The sequence below is a fragment of the Dermochelys coriacea genome, chromosome 2, assembly GCF_009764565.3.
Source record: "Dermochelys coriacea isolate rDerCor1 chromosome 2, rDerCor1.pri.v4, whole genome shotgun sequence".
Taxonomy (NCBI): domain Eukaryota; kingdom Metazoa; phylum Chordata; order Testudines; family Dermochelyidae; genus Dermochelys; species Dermochelys coriacea.
The window spans coordinates 203,051,068-203,066,316 of NC_050069.1; the positions used below are offsets into that span (position 1 = coordinate 203,051,068).

Consider the following 15,249-nt stretch of genomic DNA (forward strand, 5'->3'; position numbering starts at 1 on the left):
GATACTAAGCTTATCTTACCTATCACTGTATGTGATCATAATAAAGACATTGATGTGAACAGCTTAGAAAAGACTGAAAGAAAAGGCAAGAGAAATGTGATTCAAACAGGAGTCATTACAATACTATTAGTGCTCGCATTGTCCCAGATTAGTTATTTCATGACATAAAGCTTCTTCAGAAGGCTTCCAAAGCTAAAAAAATCAGGGAATGATCCAGCAATAGGTCTTGAGTATGTTTAATGGATTGTACCATCTGTGCAAGGAGCAGTTTGGTTAATAACTAAATTCACCATGTGGCCCTGGACCATCAAACATGAATGCCAAAGCAAACATAACAAAAACAATAAATTCAGAAAGGGAAAGCAGAACAGAAAATGGTTAGTTGAAAATAATAATCCCTAATTCATAGCAAGTGTCTCATAGTCCCTTTCAGACTATACATACTATACAGAGCTTACATGACTCACAAATGATAAAATGCAGCCATTCTATGTCAGCATCCTATAGCTATTCTATAAGTGATAGCTTTCAGGAGGGATATTATATTAACCAAATTTCACCCTGAGTGATTAGAGTTTGCATATCTAAATTCATTCTGAATTTTAAATTGGCAAAGTTCACTCCCTCTTCTCCCCTCCCCAGCACTCAATTTGGAATTTGGTAAAAAAACCCCCTCAGGTTAGCACCCCTGTATTTTGCAAAAAATATATTTAATGACCATCTGTCATAAATATAAAGGGAAGGGTAAACACCTTTAAAATCCCTCCTGGCCAGAAGAAAAACCCTTTCACCTGTAAAGGGTTAAGAAGCTAGGATAACCTCACTGGCACCTGACCACAATGACCAATGAGGAGACAAGATACTTTCAAAGCTGGAGGGGGGGAGAGAAACAAAGGGTCTGTGTCTGTCTGTGTGACGCTTTTGCCGGGGACAGAACAGGAATGGAGTTTTAGAATTTAGTAAGTAATCTAGCTAGATATGTGTTAGGTTATGATTTCTTTAAATGTCTGAGAAAATAGGCTGTGCTGAATAGAATGGATATTCCTGTCTTTGTGTTTTTTTTGTAACTTAAGGTTTTGCCTAGAGGGATTTTCTGTGTTTTGATTCTAATTACCCTGTAAAGTATTTACCATCCCGATTTTACAGAGATGATTCTTTTTACTGTTTCTTCTTTTAAAATTCTTCTGGTGATAAACTGAATGCTTTTTTCATTGTTCTTAAGATCCAAGGGGTTGGGTCTGTGGTCACCTATGTAAATTGGTGAGGATTTTTATCAAACCTTTCCCAGGAAAGGGGGTGCAAGGTTTCGGTGAGGATTTTTGGGGGAAAGACATTTCCAAACAATGCTTTCTCAAAAATAAACCCGGTTAGAAGTTTGGTGGTGGCAGTGGAAGTCCAAGGGCAAAGGGTAAAATAGTTTGTTCCTTGGGGAAGATTTAACCTAAGCTGGTAAAAGTAAACTAGGAGGTTTTCATGCAGGTCCCCACATCTGTACCCTAGAGTTCAGAGTGGGGAAGGAACATTGACATGGTGGCAGAGCGGTGGGATTAACATGAAATCATTTTGAGATCAATTTGAGATTTTTTGAACCAGAAACACAGATTTTAAAAGGGAATTTTTTTTCCTTTGGGCTACTGGAAAGCAGGTTTCCAACTGGAAGTAGTTGGAGTCTCTCTCTCTGCTCTGGGGCCAGAGCAGAGACAAAAGGGAATTGTCTTTTGTGAACTGGAGTTTTCTCTACCTAAAGACAGGATAGTTAACCTCCTGCAGGGAAATTCACCAGTCTTCACAAACCTGAATTTTTTTTTTTTTTCTAAGAGCAACTAGAGGGGTTTACTACCTATTTGCCTGGAGCCAAAGGTGTGTGGTTTTTTTGGGGGGGGGGATTTTTCTGTAGGCTGACAATCACTATCAGAGAATATAGGTATCTTATTACAGCACAGCAAAATTTTACAAGCCAAGTTTTGTTTGTTTTATTTCTAACCCTCGGGTGTAAAGTTAGTAAAAACCAGAGAGGTAAAGATGACAGAAACCAAGACACTACACAAATTGGAATTAGCCAGACTGGAGGCAGCGAAAGAGGCAGAAAAAGCCCTAGAAGCTGCCCACAGGAGAGAAATGGAGGCAAAGGACAAAGAAAGGGAGACAGGGGCCAAAGAATTGGAGGAGAAGGAAAAAGAGAGGAAGCATGCACTGGAGATGGAGAAGGAAAAGGCTCAGCAGAATATACCAACAAACCCTAGCGATCCTTCTCCAGGTAGCACTTCCCATCCCAGAAAGTTCCCCACCTACAAGGCAGGCAATGATACCGATGCCTTCTTAGAAAACTTCGAAAGGGCCTGCCTTGGGTACAGCATCTCTACAGAACAATACATGGTAGAGCTGAGGCCACAGCTCAGTGGATCCTTAGCTGAGGTGGCGGCTGAAATGCCTAAGGAACACATGAACAAGTATAAACTGTTTAAAACCAAGGCAAGAGTCAGAACGGGGCTAACCCCTAAGCATTCCCATCAGCGATTCAGAGCCCTAAGGTGGAAACCAGACATGTCATTTACCCGATATGCCTACCACATTGTGAAACATTGGGATGCCTGGATATCAGGAGTAAGTGTTAGATCTCCAGCAGATTTTCCCTTTCTAATGCAAATGGAACAGTTCTTAGAGGGTGTTCCTGATGAAATAGAAAGATACATCCTAGATGGAAAGCCCAAAACTGTAATCGAGGCGGGGGAGATTGGAGCCAAATGGGTGGAGGTGGCAGAGAAGAAAAAACTGGTGGCAGTTGGAGTGGATACCAGAAGGGACAACCTCAGACCACACCCTACTACCGGGGGCAGCCCAAGGCCCCACCTACCCCTCAAGGAACCCTCCAGCCACCTTATCGTCCCGCCACACCATTCTCCAGCAACCAACCTCGCCCCAGTGACCCGTCAGCTGGATGATGTTTTAAATGTAACTAGCCGGGCAGGTAAAGGCCAACTGCCCCAAGAACCCCAACAGATTACAGTTCATTGCACCGGAATCACACCAGAGGTCCTCAGGCCCAGATACCTCCCAGATACCCTTGAAGCGGATGGAAACTATGAGTGTGGGCGGGAAGAAGGTCACTGCGTGGAGGGACACCGGAGCACAAGTGTTGGCTATCCACGCTTCCTTAGTGAACCTCAATTTAATCAACCCAGAGATTCAAGTGACAATTCAACCCTTCAAGTCCAACTCTTTCAATTTGCCTACAGCCAAGTTGCCTGTCCAGTACAAGGGCTGGTCAGGAATGTAGACTTTTGCAGTCTATGATGATTATCCCATCCCCATGCTGTTGGGGAAGACTTGGCCAATCGAGTGAAGTCAGCCAAGAGGGTGGCAATGGTCACCCGCAGCCAGACTAAACAGCCATTACGCCTAGTGCTGTTCTGGAAACTTTTATCAGGACCCGGTTAGAGCCGGACCCCCGGCCAATGTCTTCAACAGCAGTAGTGGATCCAGTCCCAGAGACCCAGACAGAGCCAGTCCCAGAACCGGAACCGGCGGAACAACCAGCACCAGACCCATCACCAGCACTGAATCCAGTACTTGCAACCCCAACCCCAGAGGTCCCCACCGAACCTGAACCGGCAGCAGCCGATAACCCTACACAAGAGGCTCAGCCGGAGCCTGAACCCCAACATAGTGCACCAGCGGAGAGCGGTTCACAGTCAACGGAAACAGCCCCATCCCCTACATCGCTTCCAGAGGGACCAAGCATAGATCCACAATCCAATGAGGAACTGATGTCTCCAGCATCAAAGGAACAGTTCCAGGCTGAACAGGAAGTAGATGAAAGCCTCCAGAGAGCTTGGACGTGGCACAGAGCAACCCACCGCCTCTCAGCTCTTCTGATCGATCCGAGTTTGTTGTAGAAAGAGGACTTTTATACAAGAAAACTTTCTGGTGGACATGAGGAAGACTGGCATACTCAGAGACAGTTGGTAGTTCCAACTAAGTACCCGGTCAAGCTCTTGAGCTTAGCCCACGATCATCCTAGTGGCCATGCTGGGGTGAACAAGACCAAAGGCTGGTTGGGGAGGTCATTCCAATGGGAGGGAATGGGCAAGGATGTTTCTACCTATGTCCGGTCTTGTGAGATATGCCAAAGAGTGGGAAAACCCCAAGACCAGGTCAAAGCCCCTCTCCATCCACTCCCCATCATTTATGTTCCATTTCAGTGAGTAGCTGTGGATATTCTGGGTCCTTTTCTGAAAAAGACACCCAGAGGAAAGCAGTACATGCTGACTTTCATGGATTTTGCCACCCGATGGCCAGAAGCAATAGCTCTCAGCAACACCAGGGCTAAAAGTGCGTGCCAGGCACTAGCAGACATTTTTGCCAGGGTAGGCTGGTCCTCTGACATCCTCACAGATGCAGGAACCAATTTCCTGGCAGGAACTATGGAAAGCCTTTGGGAAGCTCAGGGGGTAAATCACTTGGTTGCCACTCCTTATTACCATCAAACAAATGGCAGGGTGGAGAAGTTTAATGGGACTTTGGGGGCTATGATACATAAATTATTAAATGAGCACTCCAATGATTGGGACCTAGTGTTGCAGCAGTTGCTCTTTGTCTACAGAGCTGTACCACATCCCAGTTGAGGGGTTTCTCCATTTGAACTTGTATATGGCCACGAGGTTAAGGGGCCATTACAGTTGGTGAAGCAGCAATGGGAGGGATTTACACCTTCTCCAGGAACTAACATTCTGGACTTTGTAACCAACCTACAAAACACCCTCCGAACCTCTCTAGCCCTTGCTAAAGAAAACTTACAGGATGCTCAAAAAGAGCAAAAAGCCTGGTATGAAAAACATGCCAGAGAGCGTTCCTTCAAAGTAAGGGACCAGGTATTGGTCTTAAAGGCATTCTAGGCCCATAAAATGGAAGCGTCATGGGAAGTGCCATTCACGGTCCAGGAGCGCCTGGGAGCTGTTAATTATGTCATAGCCTTCCCCACTTCCAACCAAAAGCCTAAGGTGTACCATATTAATTCTCTAAAGCCCTTTTATTCCAGAGAATTAAAGGTTTGTCAGTTTACAGCCCAGGGAGGAGATGACCCTGAGTGGCCTGAAGGTGTCTACTATGAAGGGAAAAGGGTGGCGTGGAAGAGGTGAACCTTTCCATGACCCTTGGACGTATGCAGTGACAGCAGATCAAGGAGCTATGCACTAGCTATGCGCCGACATTCTCAGCCACCCCAGGACTGACTGAACGGACATACCACTCCATTGACGCAGGTAATGCTCACCCAATTAAAGTCCAACCTTACCGGGTGTCTCCTCAAGCTAAAACTGCTATAGAACGGGAGATCCAGGATATGCTATAGATGGGGGTAATCCGCCCCTCTGGCAGTGCATGGGCATCTCCAGTGGTTCTAGTTCCCAAACCAGATGGGAAGATACATTTCTGCGTGGACTACCGTAAGCTAAATGCTGTAACTCGCCCAGACAACTATCCAATGCCACACACAGATGAACTGTTAGAAAAACTGGGATGGTCCCAGTTCATCTCTACCTTGGACTTAACCAAGGAGTACTGGCAGGTACCGCTAGATGAATCCGCCCACATGTCGGGCTGTATGAATTTAATGTATTTCTTTTCGGGCTGCGGAATGCACCCGCCACCTTCCAAAGACTTGTAGATGGTCTCCTAGTGGGATTAGGAGAATATGCAGTCGCCTACCTTGACGATGTGGCCATATTTTTGGATTCCTGGACAGAACACCTGGAACATCTTCAAAAATATCTTAGAGTGCATAAGGGAGGCAGGACTAACTGTTAAGTCTAAGAAGTGTCAAATAGGCCTCAATAGAGTGACTTACCTTGGACACAAGGTGGGTCAAGGAACTATCAACCCCCTACAGGCCAAAGTGGATGCTCTCCAAAAGTGGCCTGTCCCAAAGTCAAAGAAACAGGTTCAATCCTTCTTAGGCTTGGCCAGTTATTACAAACTATTTGTACTGCAATACAGCCAAATTGCCGCCCCACTGACAGACCTAACCAAAAAGAAACAGCCAAATGCCGTTCAGTGGACCGAAGAGCGTCAGAAGGCCTTTAACCAGCTTAAAGCGACACTCATGTCTGACCCTGTACTAAGGGCCCCAGAATTTGATAAACCGTTCCTAGTAACCACAGATGCATCTGAGCATGGTGTGGGAGCAGTTTTAATGCAGGAAGGACCGGATCAAGAATTCCACCATGTAGTGTTTCTCAGCAAAAAACTGTCTGAGAGGGAAAGCAACTGGTCAGTCAGTGAAAAAGAATGTTATGCCATTGTCTACGCTCTGGAAAAGTTACGCCCATATGTTTGGGGACGGCGTTTCCACCTGCAAACCAACCCTGCTGCGCTACAGTGGCTTCATACCACCACGGAAAACAACAAAAAACTTATTCGGTGGAGTTTAGCTCTCCAAGATTTTGATTTCAACATCCAACACATCTCAGGAGCTTCTAACAAAGTGGCTGATGCACTCTCCCATGACAGTTTCCCAGAATCAACTAGTTAAAATCGTCCTTCAGATGTGAAAAATATTGTTAGTCTTTATATATTTGGTAGTATATTTAGAGGTGCATGTGTCTTATTAACTCTGCTTTTTCCTAGAGCTCCAGGAAGAAATCCCAGCCAGCGATTTCTAACAAGTATAAACATGTGTTTAAGATGACAGTGAAGATTCAGAAGTATTTTAAGATTTCACTACTTGTACCTGTACAACAATTTTTAAATAAATCCACATAATTCAGTTTTACTTCACACTGAATAATAACACTGTTTAGTGTAAGAATTCTTCCAAATTTAAGGCCAAATTTTACTCTCCATTACACCAGTGTAGATTTAGAGTAGATCAAAATAAGTCAGTGTGAATTTATATCATATGAGAGCAGAATTTGGCCTTTATATTGTATTTTTCTGCTTTTCTGTTGCAGACACACAAACAACATGTTAATATTTGCAAATCAATTGTGCACAATGTTCCCTGGCACAATGATATATACTGGATAAGGATTACATAACATCCCTAATATACCAACAACAGAAATATGGTTAGATTACCATATCATTAGATTAGGCAAATACTCCACTGAAAGCCAAGAGTTTTTCCTGGGTGAAACTGTGTTTTATATCCTTCTCGTACACATTTTGAAAACATAGCTAAGCTGTTTTTCTAGACTCTGGATTTTTCTACATGTAACCTTCTGGTTAAACTGTATAATCTGCTGCAGAATGCAATAATCCTGGGAAGTGAGGTGAATGAGGATGGAGAGAGTTCAAAATGATTCAAAAGCTAAAATTAGTAGTTAAGCATTGTCACTTATTCAATCTCAGCATTGTAATTACAATAATAATAATAATTAATAATAATAATAAAAAACCAGTTTGCCTTTGTATAGGACTGTTTATCAAAAAGTATTATGGGTCCAATTGTGGAAACCCAGTACATGGGGCTACTTACAGGAGTGAGGGTTGCATAATGGGGTCCTATTTTATGTATAGGTAGTCCCAGATTTTAAAAAAACTACATTAAGATGGAGTTAAAGTTATATACAAGTAATTTAGGATAAAAGACACAACAGATATTTTGCAATTATCCCCATAACAAGCATTATAATTCAGAAAATTCAGAATTAAATGGAATAGAAATCCAAACTTTTTAAGATATGGAAATGCAAGTTAAGGTACCCAAAGCACCTTATTTCTGATTTGTAGTGACACCATACAATAACTGCACAATTATGATTAATGAATATTAGTATTTGTGGTGCCACAAATTAAAGTGATTTTTAAAGACATTGATTTCTTCTGTTTTGGTCCCTTGGGGTGTCACTGCAAGGCCCCTTGTGATAGGGCATCTCATTATTAAAAATAATGCTTAAATGTAGTAAAATGCAAGGATCTTGGGAAACAAGTAAAAAGAATTGGAAATGATCCTAAAGAGTGGAGATTATGATCTAATGGTGCTTAGTGAAACATGGTGAGATGAATGTCAGTATTGATGGATATAATAATCTATATCAAGAAGAGAAGAAAAAAGGATAAATTGGTCACTATTTTTCCAAAAGTGTTTACAGTGCCCAGGAACTAACACACAACAGTGAGGAGTGTCAGGATGAGATTCTTTAGGTAAAGATACAAGGCATGAAAACCAAAGAACAAACAATGAGCATCTGCTATAGCATACCATGTCTGACAGAGAAAAGGCACCCATTTTATCATTTCTGAACTTTGTATTACTTCGCAATGTTATGTGGCACCTACATACCAAGGTGATGGAAGTTAGAAACACAATAGGTGGATGGATACCCAAGGGTTGGTCAAGGCAGTGTTTTCAAAGCTGCAGGGCACCATGCTCAGGAGAGATTTTAACTAAACAATATTTATAAACTCTGCAGCCAATATTCCAAGTAGAAAAGAAGTCAGCCTTAATCAGAGTTAAGTGAATAGGGGAGTATGAGGAAGAGCAGCTGCCATGGCTCTGCTAAAATCAGAGGGAGAGACCCTCCTTGGGTCTTGGGGAAGAACTACTCCTCCAGATCTCTCCCTTCCACCATTCCTGGCAAGGTGAATACTCACCAGGCAGAGAAAGCTGAAGTGTGTGTGGGGTAGGGAGAAGGGGGGGAGGGGAAGGGTTGGTTGCATATATGTGAAGGAAGTAGTATTGAATTTACGGGCAGCAGCGGTAGTGGAATCAATTATCCAAAAATGGTTCCAAAAATTCATGGCTGGAGCTTCATCACAATTTGCTTCGTTGATGCATGGATGCCTCGAATAGACAGGAGATGTCTATGAAATATCCTGCAAGGAAATGTAGGACAGAAGCTATTCTCACAGTATTTCTCTCTGGTTTCAAACTGAAAGTGTCATAGAAAGCACCTGAGACTGTTCTCTGACTATATTTTCCAATGTGGTTATGCAGTTTGACAGAAGAACAACCCCTTTTGCTTGCCATTAAATAGAAGCACAGGGAGGCTATGTGGGTGGTTGTGTGGGTGGTGTCTCGTTCAGCAGCAGGGTTATTTAATCTGAAAACAGGAGCCGGACAGCCCCAGAAGTGTGTAAGAAAAATTAAACCTGAAAAAGGCTTGTAAAAAAGCTATGCAAGGGAGCACTGAGCAGTACTTCACAGCAGCAGTAGCTGCTAAATAGGTCATGTACACAGGCAGCTAAGAAATTTGCTCCCAGAAAACCTGCCAAACCCACCTTTGCTATGGGCTTGATACTGCCATATGCTGGGCGCTCTCAGTCTGATCCAGCAAAGTATTTAAGTATAGGCTTAACTTGAAGTCCAAGAGGACTATGCAATTGCTTTGCTGGATTGAGTCACAGTGCTCAGGAATAGCCGGAGGAATCCCATTTTATTGAGGGATACTATTTGAATACAGGAGTTATGCTGGTTATGGGTTTACTGATTCAGTGGTGAACCACAGTGCAAGTCACAATTCAAATCCATTGAAGTTTTTTTACGCTTAAAAGGTGTTTTTGATGCATGCTCATTATTACAGGATAGCAACCAGGAAGTTCAGATGTGGACAGACCCCATATGTAAGATGTGAAGAGGAAAGACTGGTAATACTGTATCTGGCAAGCAGAAGGCACACACCATCAGCTGCTTGGGATCGCTTATCAGAGCAATTGTGAGCCATTCTATGGTGCCGCTAATTGCACATAAACTGATAGGTGAAAATTTAATCTGGAAAAAATGGTTACCTACCTGTAACTGTTTTTTGAAATGCAATGCAGATGTGTATTCTACTTAGGTGTGTGCACACCCAGCACACTGGAGCCAGAGGGTGGCAGTACCCATAGGGTGGTACTCACCTCCTGCAGCACTAGCCCCTCCCCTGGCCATATAAGGATAGTGGCTATCCGACCTCCTCAGCTCCTTCGCACTAAACGTCAGAGGTACAGACTCTGATGCAGAGGGGATAGATCAGTGGTGGGCAACCAATGGCCTGCAAGCCGCATGTGGCCCATCAGGGTAATCCGTGAGACAGTGTTTACATTGACCAGCTGCAGGCACAGACACCTGCAGTTCCCAGTGGCCAGGGTTCACCGCTCCCAGCCAATGAGAGCTGCAGGAAGTGGCACGGGCCGCAGGTTGCCCACCACTGGGATACAGGGTGGACCGTGAAATACATGTCTGCATCAGATCTTGAAGAACAACAGTTACAGGCACGTAAAGGATTGGTTTTTTTTTTTTTTTTTTTTGAGTAGATGCAGCCATGTATTCTATTTAGGTGATTCAGAAGTAGTACTCACAGGCGGCAGGGCTCAGAGTCTATTTAAACCGAAGTCCACATTTGTTCTGGAAGCAGCTGTAATGGCATAGTGGTTTGTAAAACTATGCACTGAGAACCAAGTGGCAGCCCTGCCAATGTTCAATATAGGAATGTCACTTAGGAATGCTGTTGATGTTGTCTAGGCTCTTGTGGAATAGGCTTGCATCTTTTGAGAAGGTGTAGCCTGGGCTATGACATATGCTGTCATGATAGGTTATCCACCTGGAGATTGTCTGTGAGAAAGACTACTTGACCCTTCATTTGGGCTGCATGTAAGACAAACAAATGAGGAAAGGTTTGGTCCTATCTAGATAAAAAATTAAATATCATCCGGCATCCAGTTGGTGAAGACGCTGTTCCTTAGTGAAGAACACTCATCAATATATAGGTTTGTTCAAGTGAAACTTGAAAACCACTTTGGATAAAAACTTAGTGTATGGCTACAGGGTTACTAACTCTTTAGAAAACTGAATGTAAGGAGGCTCCACCAGCAAAGCCTGAAATTCACCCACTGTTCTTGCAGACGTTATCACCACAAAGAAGGTCATTTTCTGACACAGAGGAAGAGAGAAGTTGCCAGAAGCTTGAACGGATGCCTCATAAGAGCCACTAAGACAGTATTAAGGTCCCACAAAGCAATCAGCTCTTTATCCTGTCGGGGAGACAAGTGACTCCTTTCAAGAACCTCACTACCATGGGGTTTGAAAACACTGACTTCTAATGGATGGGTGGATGAAATGCTCACTACCAGGTGGACTCTCAATGAACGAAACACAAGATTAGAGGACTGAAGATGTAACAAGTACTCCAATATGTCCTGGATACAAGGCAGCTTTGGATGAAGTTCCCAGGCTAATACCAATATGAAGAACCATTTCCAGTTGGCCGAATAGGTCACTCTGGTGGATGTCTTCCTACTATTGGGCAGGAATTGCCACACCACCTCCAAACATTGTTCCTCCTCCTCATCTAACCATGCAGCATCCATGCTGTGAGATGCAGTGACCTGAGCAGTGGATGCAAAACCTAACTATGATGCTGAGTCAGGAGGTCAGGATGAAGAGAAAAGGATCTGGGAGACCAAACCTGTAATGTGAGGAGGTCATAGAACTAACATTCCCTTAGCAACACTGGAGTAATGAGAATGAGCTTGGCACAGTCCAGTTTCAGCTTGAGAATGACCACATAGAGTCACAAAAACAACAAAGCGTCCGGTGGCACCTCAAAGACCAACAGATTTATTTGGACATAAGCTTTCCTATCTCTACTTGCAATACCTTGCCTGATGCATCCTAGGATCGCATTAGCCTTTTTTACGGCTGCATCACATTGGTGGCTCATAGTCATTCTGTGATCAACTTATACACCCAGGTCTTTTTCCTCCTCTGTCACATCCAATTGATAAGTCCCCAGCAAATAGCAAAAATTAATTTTTATTAATCCCTAAGTGCATGACCTTTTACTTTGCACTATTAAATTTCATCCCATTTCTATTACTTCAGTTTTCAAGATTGTCCAGATCTTCTTGTATGATATTCCAGTGCTCCTCTATATTGACAATACCCCTCAATTCTGTGTCAAATGCAAATTTTATCAGCACACTCCCACTTTTTGTGCCAAGATCATTAATAAAAAAAGTTAAAGATCAATCCCAAAACCGATCCCTGAGGAACTCTATTAACCTCACTCCAGCCTGACAGTTCACCTTTCAGTATAACCTGCTGTAGTCTCCCCTTTAACCAGTTCCTTATCCACCTTTCAATTCTCATATTAATCCCCATCTTCTCCAATTTAATTAATACTTTCCCCTGCAAAACTGTATCAAATGTCTTACTGAAATCCAGGTAGAGTAGATCTACTGCATTTCCTTTGTCTAAAATAATCAGTTATCTTCTCAAAGAAGGAAATCAAGTTGGTCTGACATGATCTACCGTTTGAAAAACCATGTTGCATTTTATCCCAATTTCCATTTACTTTTCTCTCTGTAACTACTTTCTTTTTCAAAATTTGTTCCTGGAATGATTGGAATTGGAGGAAAAGCATACAAGAGTACCGATTTCCAGCTCAGGTGAAAAGCATTAGTCATGGAGCCCAGACTGAGATCCTTTCAGGGGCAAAACAGCTGGCATTTCTTGTTGTCCCTCATGGATGAGTAAGTTCTGTCAGGATGCCCCAAACTGCAAAAATGGACCGCAAGATACTGGGGTTCAGGGAGCATTCGTGATTCAGGGAGTAATTTTTGTTGCGGTAATCCACCAGGTGATTCTGGATCCCAGGTAAGTGATGGGCCACAGGATTAATTTCCCCAATGAAAAACTGCCAGAGCCTGATCACTTCCTGACATAGCACATTGGAGTGTGATCCCCGGTCTGTTCACATAATACATCAGTAAGTGTGAGCATTGCCAAGTCCCGGATGTGATCTTGAAAGGCCTGACAGGCATTGTAGATGGCACAAAGCTCCAGGATATTGATATACAGAGAAGCTTCCTGTTCTGACCACAGGCTTGACCTTTCAGTTCATCTCTCCCCAACCTATTAAGGTGGCAGCAGTGACAACAGGGACCGACTGAAGGGAACACCCTGACATACCTTGCCCTGAACCATCCACCACCATACGGAGCCCATAATTGGCAGATGAATTCGGACCAGTCTGTACAAGGGATGACGATTCAGATAATGGACTAATTTCAGCCACATCTGAAGAGGCGTAGACCCAGCCTGGCATGTTGGACTACCTGTGTGTATGCAGCCATATGGCCTAGCAACCTCAGGCATACTCAGGCTGTGGCTAAGTGTTGAGACTGCAGCTCCAGACATAGGTGACTAATCACCTGGAATTGCTCAGTCAACTGACACACTCTTGAACTCACAGAGTCTATCAGGACCCCAATGAACTTGATTCTTTGAGCTGTCTAGAATGAGACCTAGATGACCAAGTAGGTGTAGTGTGAAGTGGACATGAGAGAGGACTTCTTCTCTGGACTTTCCCCTCAGTAACCAATCATTCAGATATGGGAAGATATGAAGTTCTCTCTTCCTGAGATACACTATTACCATTGTCATGAATTTGTTAGAGATTTGGGGAATGGAAGACCGGCTGAAGGCAGCATGGTGTACTGGTAGTGGTGGCCAGCTACAACAAGCCTGAGGAACCTCCTGCAGCTCAGGAGAATTGCTACATGGATATAAGTATCCTGAAGGTCCAGGGCAGAAACCAGTCATTGTGATTTAAGTCAGGGAGGATGGTTGCTAGGGCAATCATATGGAATCTCAAGTACTGAAGTATTTGTTGAGATCAAGGAGGTGTAGAATAGATCTCATCCCTCCTTTGGGCTTGGGAACCAGTAAATGCTGGGAGTTGAACCCCTGCCCCTGATGCTGCAGGGGGACCTCCTCTACAGCTTCCAGAACCAGTAGAGACTGAATCTACTTAAAGATCAGTGTCTCATGAGAGGGATCCCTGAAGTGGGGGGGGGGCAGGGGCGGGGAGCAGGGATGGAGAGGAACTGTATGGCATAACCAAATCTGATGGTGCTTAGTACCCAGTTGTCCATGGTAATTGAGTCTTAAATACTGTAAAAAGCCAGCCAAACATCCCCCCCAAACAGAGGGGATAGGGAAGGAGAGGTCATCACTGGCCACTGTCCTGGAAACATGAGTTAAAATGGGTGCTTGCTGGATGCTGGGGGAGGAGGGGGAAGAGAGAAAGGGGGAAGCTGATAGGTTAAACCCAGAACTAGAGGACCTTCTTCTCTAGGAACTGTGTGGCTTCTGTGAGTAGTACCATTGCCTTACAGGAAAGGAGAACTGTACAAAAAAAAATGCCATGGGCAGTATTGCTGCTGACTGCTCTAGTGGAATCTCTTCGCAGCCGGAGTATACACTCCCAAAGAATGTAATGCAAATCAGGAGTCTTTTAAAATGTGCAGATTTTCATCATTTTTTTCTGAAAACAAAACCCATCTATCATCCCTCAATGATCTGCTGCACATCTAGTACAATGCCTTAATTCTGCAGCCCTGAGGCCCCTTCTCATGGTCACAGCAGATGCCATAATTCTGGATATAGCATCCACCATGTCCAAAGCTAACTGCAATGAAATCAGTTTTTAGACTTGAAATCAGACGAAGGTTTTTAACCATCAGAGGAGTGAAGTTTTGGAATAGCCTTCCAAGGGAAGCAGTGGGGGCAAAAGATCTATCTGGTTTTAAGATTCTACTTGATAAGTTTATGGAGGAGATGGTATGATGGGATAATGGGATTTTGGTAAGTAATTGATCTTTAAATATTCAGGGTAAATAGGCCAAATCCCCTGAGATGGGATATTAGATGGATGGGATCTGAGTTACCCAGGAAAGAATTTTCTGTACTATCTGGCTGGTGAATCTTGCCCATATGCTTAGGGTTTAGCTGATTGCCATATTTGGGGTCAGGAAGGAATTTTCCTCCAGGGCAGATTGGAGAGGCCCTGGAGGTTTTTCGCCTTCCTCTGTAGCATGGGGCATGGTTGACTTGAGGGAGGCTTATCTGCTACTTGAAGTCTTTAAACCATGATTTAAGGACTTCAATAGCTCAGACATGGGTGATGTTTTTCATAGGAGTGGGTGGGTGAGATTCTGTGGCCTGCGCTGTGCAGGAGGTCGGACTAGATGATCAGAATGGTCCCTTCTGACCTTAGTATCTATGAATCTATGAAATCTTGGCCACCTTATGGCCTTCCACAATGAATGCCAAAAACTCTTCCTTTGAGTGTTCTGGCAGCTTGTTTGAGAACTCAGACATGACCACACAATTGACAAAAACTCATATGTAGAGTGCAACAGCTGCTAGTTTACCATGCACATTGGCAGGGAAGAAGAGATATAAGCCTTCCTCCCCATAAGGTCCATTTTCTTGGACTCTTTGTCCATAGAGGTGGTCTGATACTTTCCCTGCTATGCCCTGTCATT

The 15,249-nt window shown here is 43.7% G+C and overlaps 1 protein-coding gene and 1 long non-coding RNA gene across 3 annotated transcripts in view; both read right to left on the minus strand.

Moving 5' to 3' along the window:
- KCNH8 (potassium voltage-gated channel subfamily H member 8) overlaps positions 1 to 15,249 on the minus strand; it is a 412,103-nt gene that overhangs the window by 44,215 nt on the left and 352,639 nt on the right. The gene's annotated exons all lie outside the window — the stretch shown is intronic.
- LOC122458955 lies at positions 194 to 14,438 on the minus strand. The gene is made up of 3 exons (XR_006279327.1): positions 14,427 to 14,438; positions 2,896 to 2,899; positions 194 to 721 (listed from the first exon to the last, which is right to left on the minus strand). It is a non-coding gene; the product is annotated as an uncharacterized LOC122458955 (long non-coding RNA).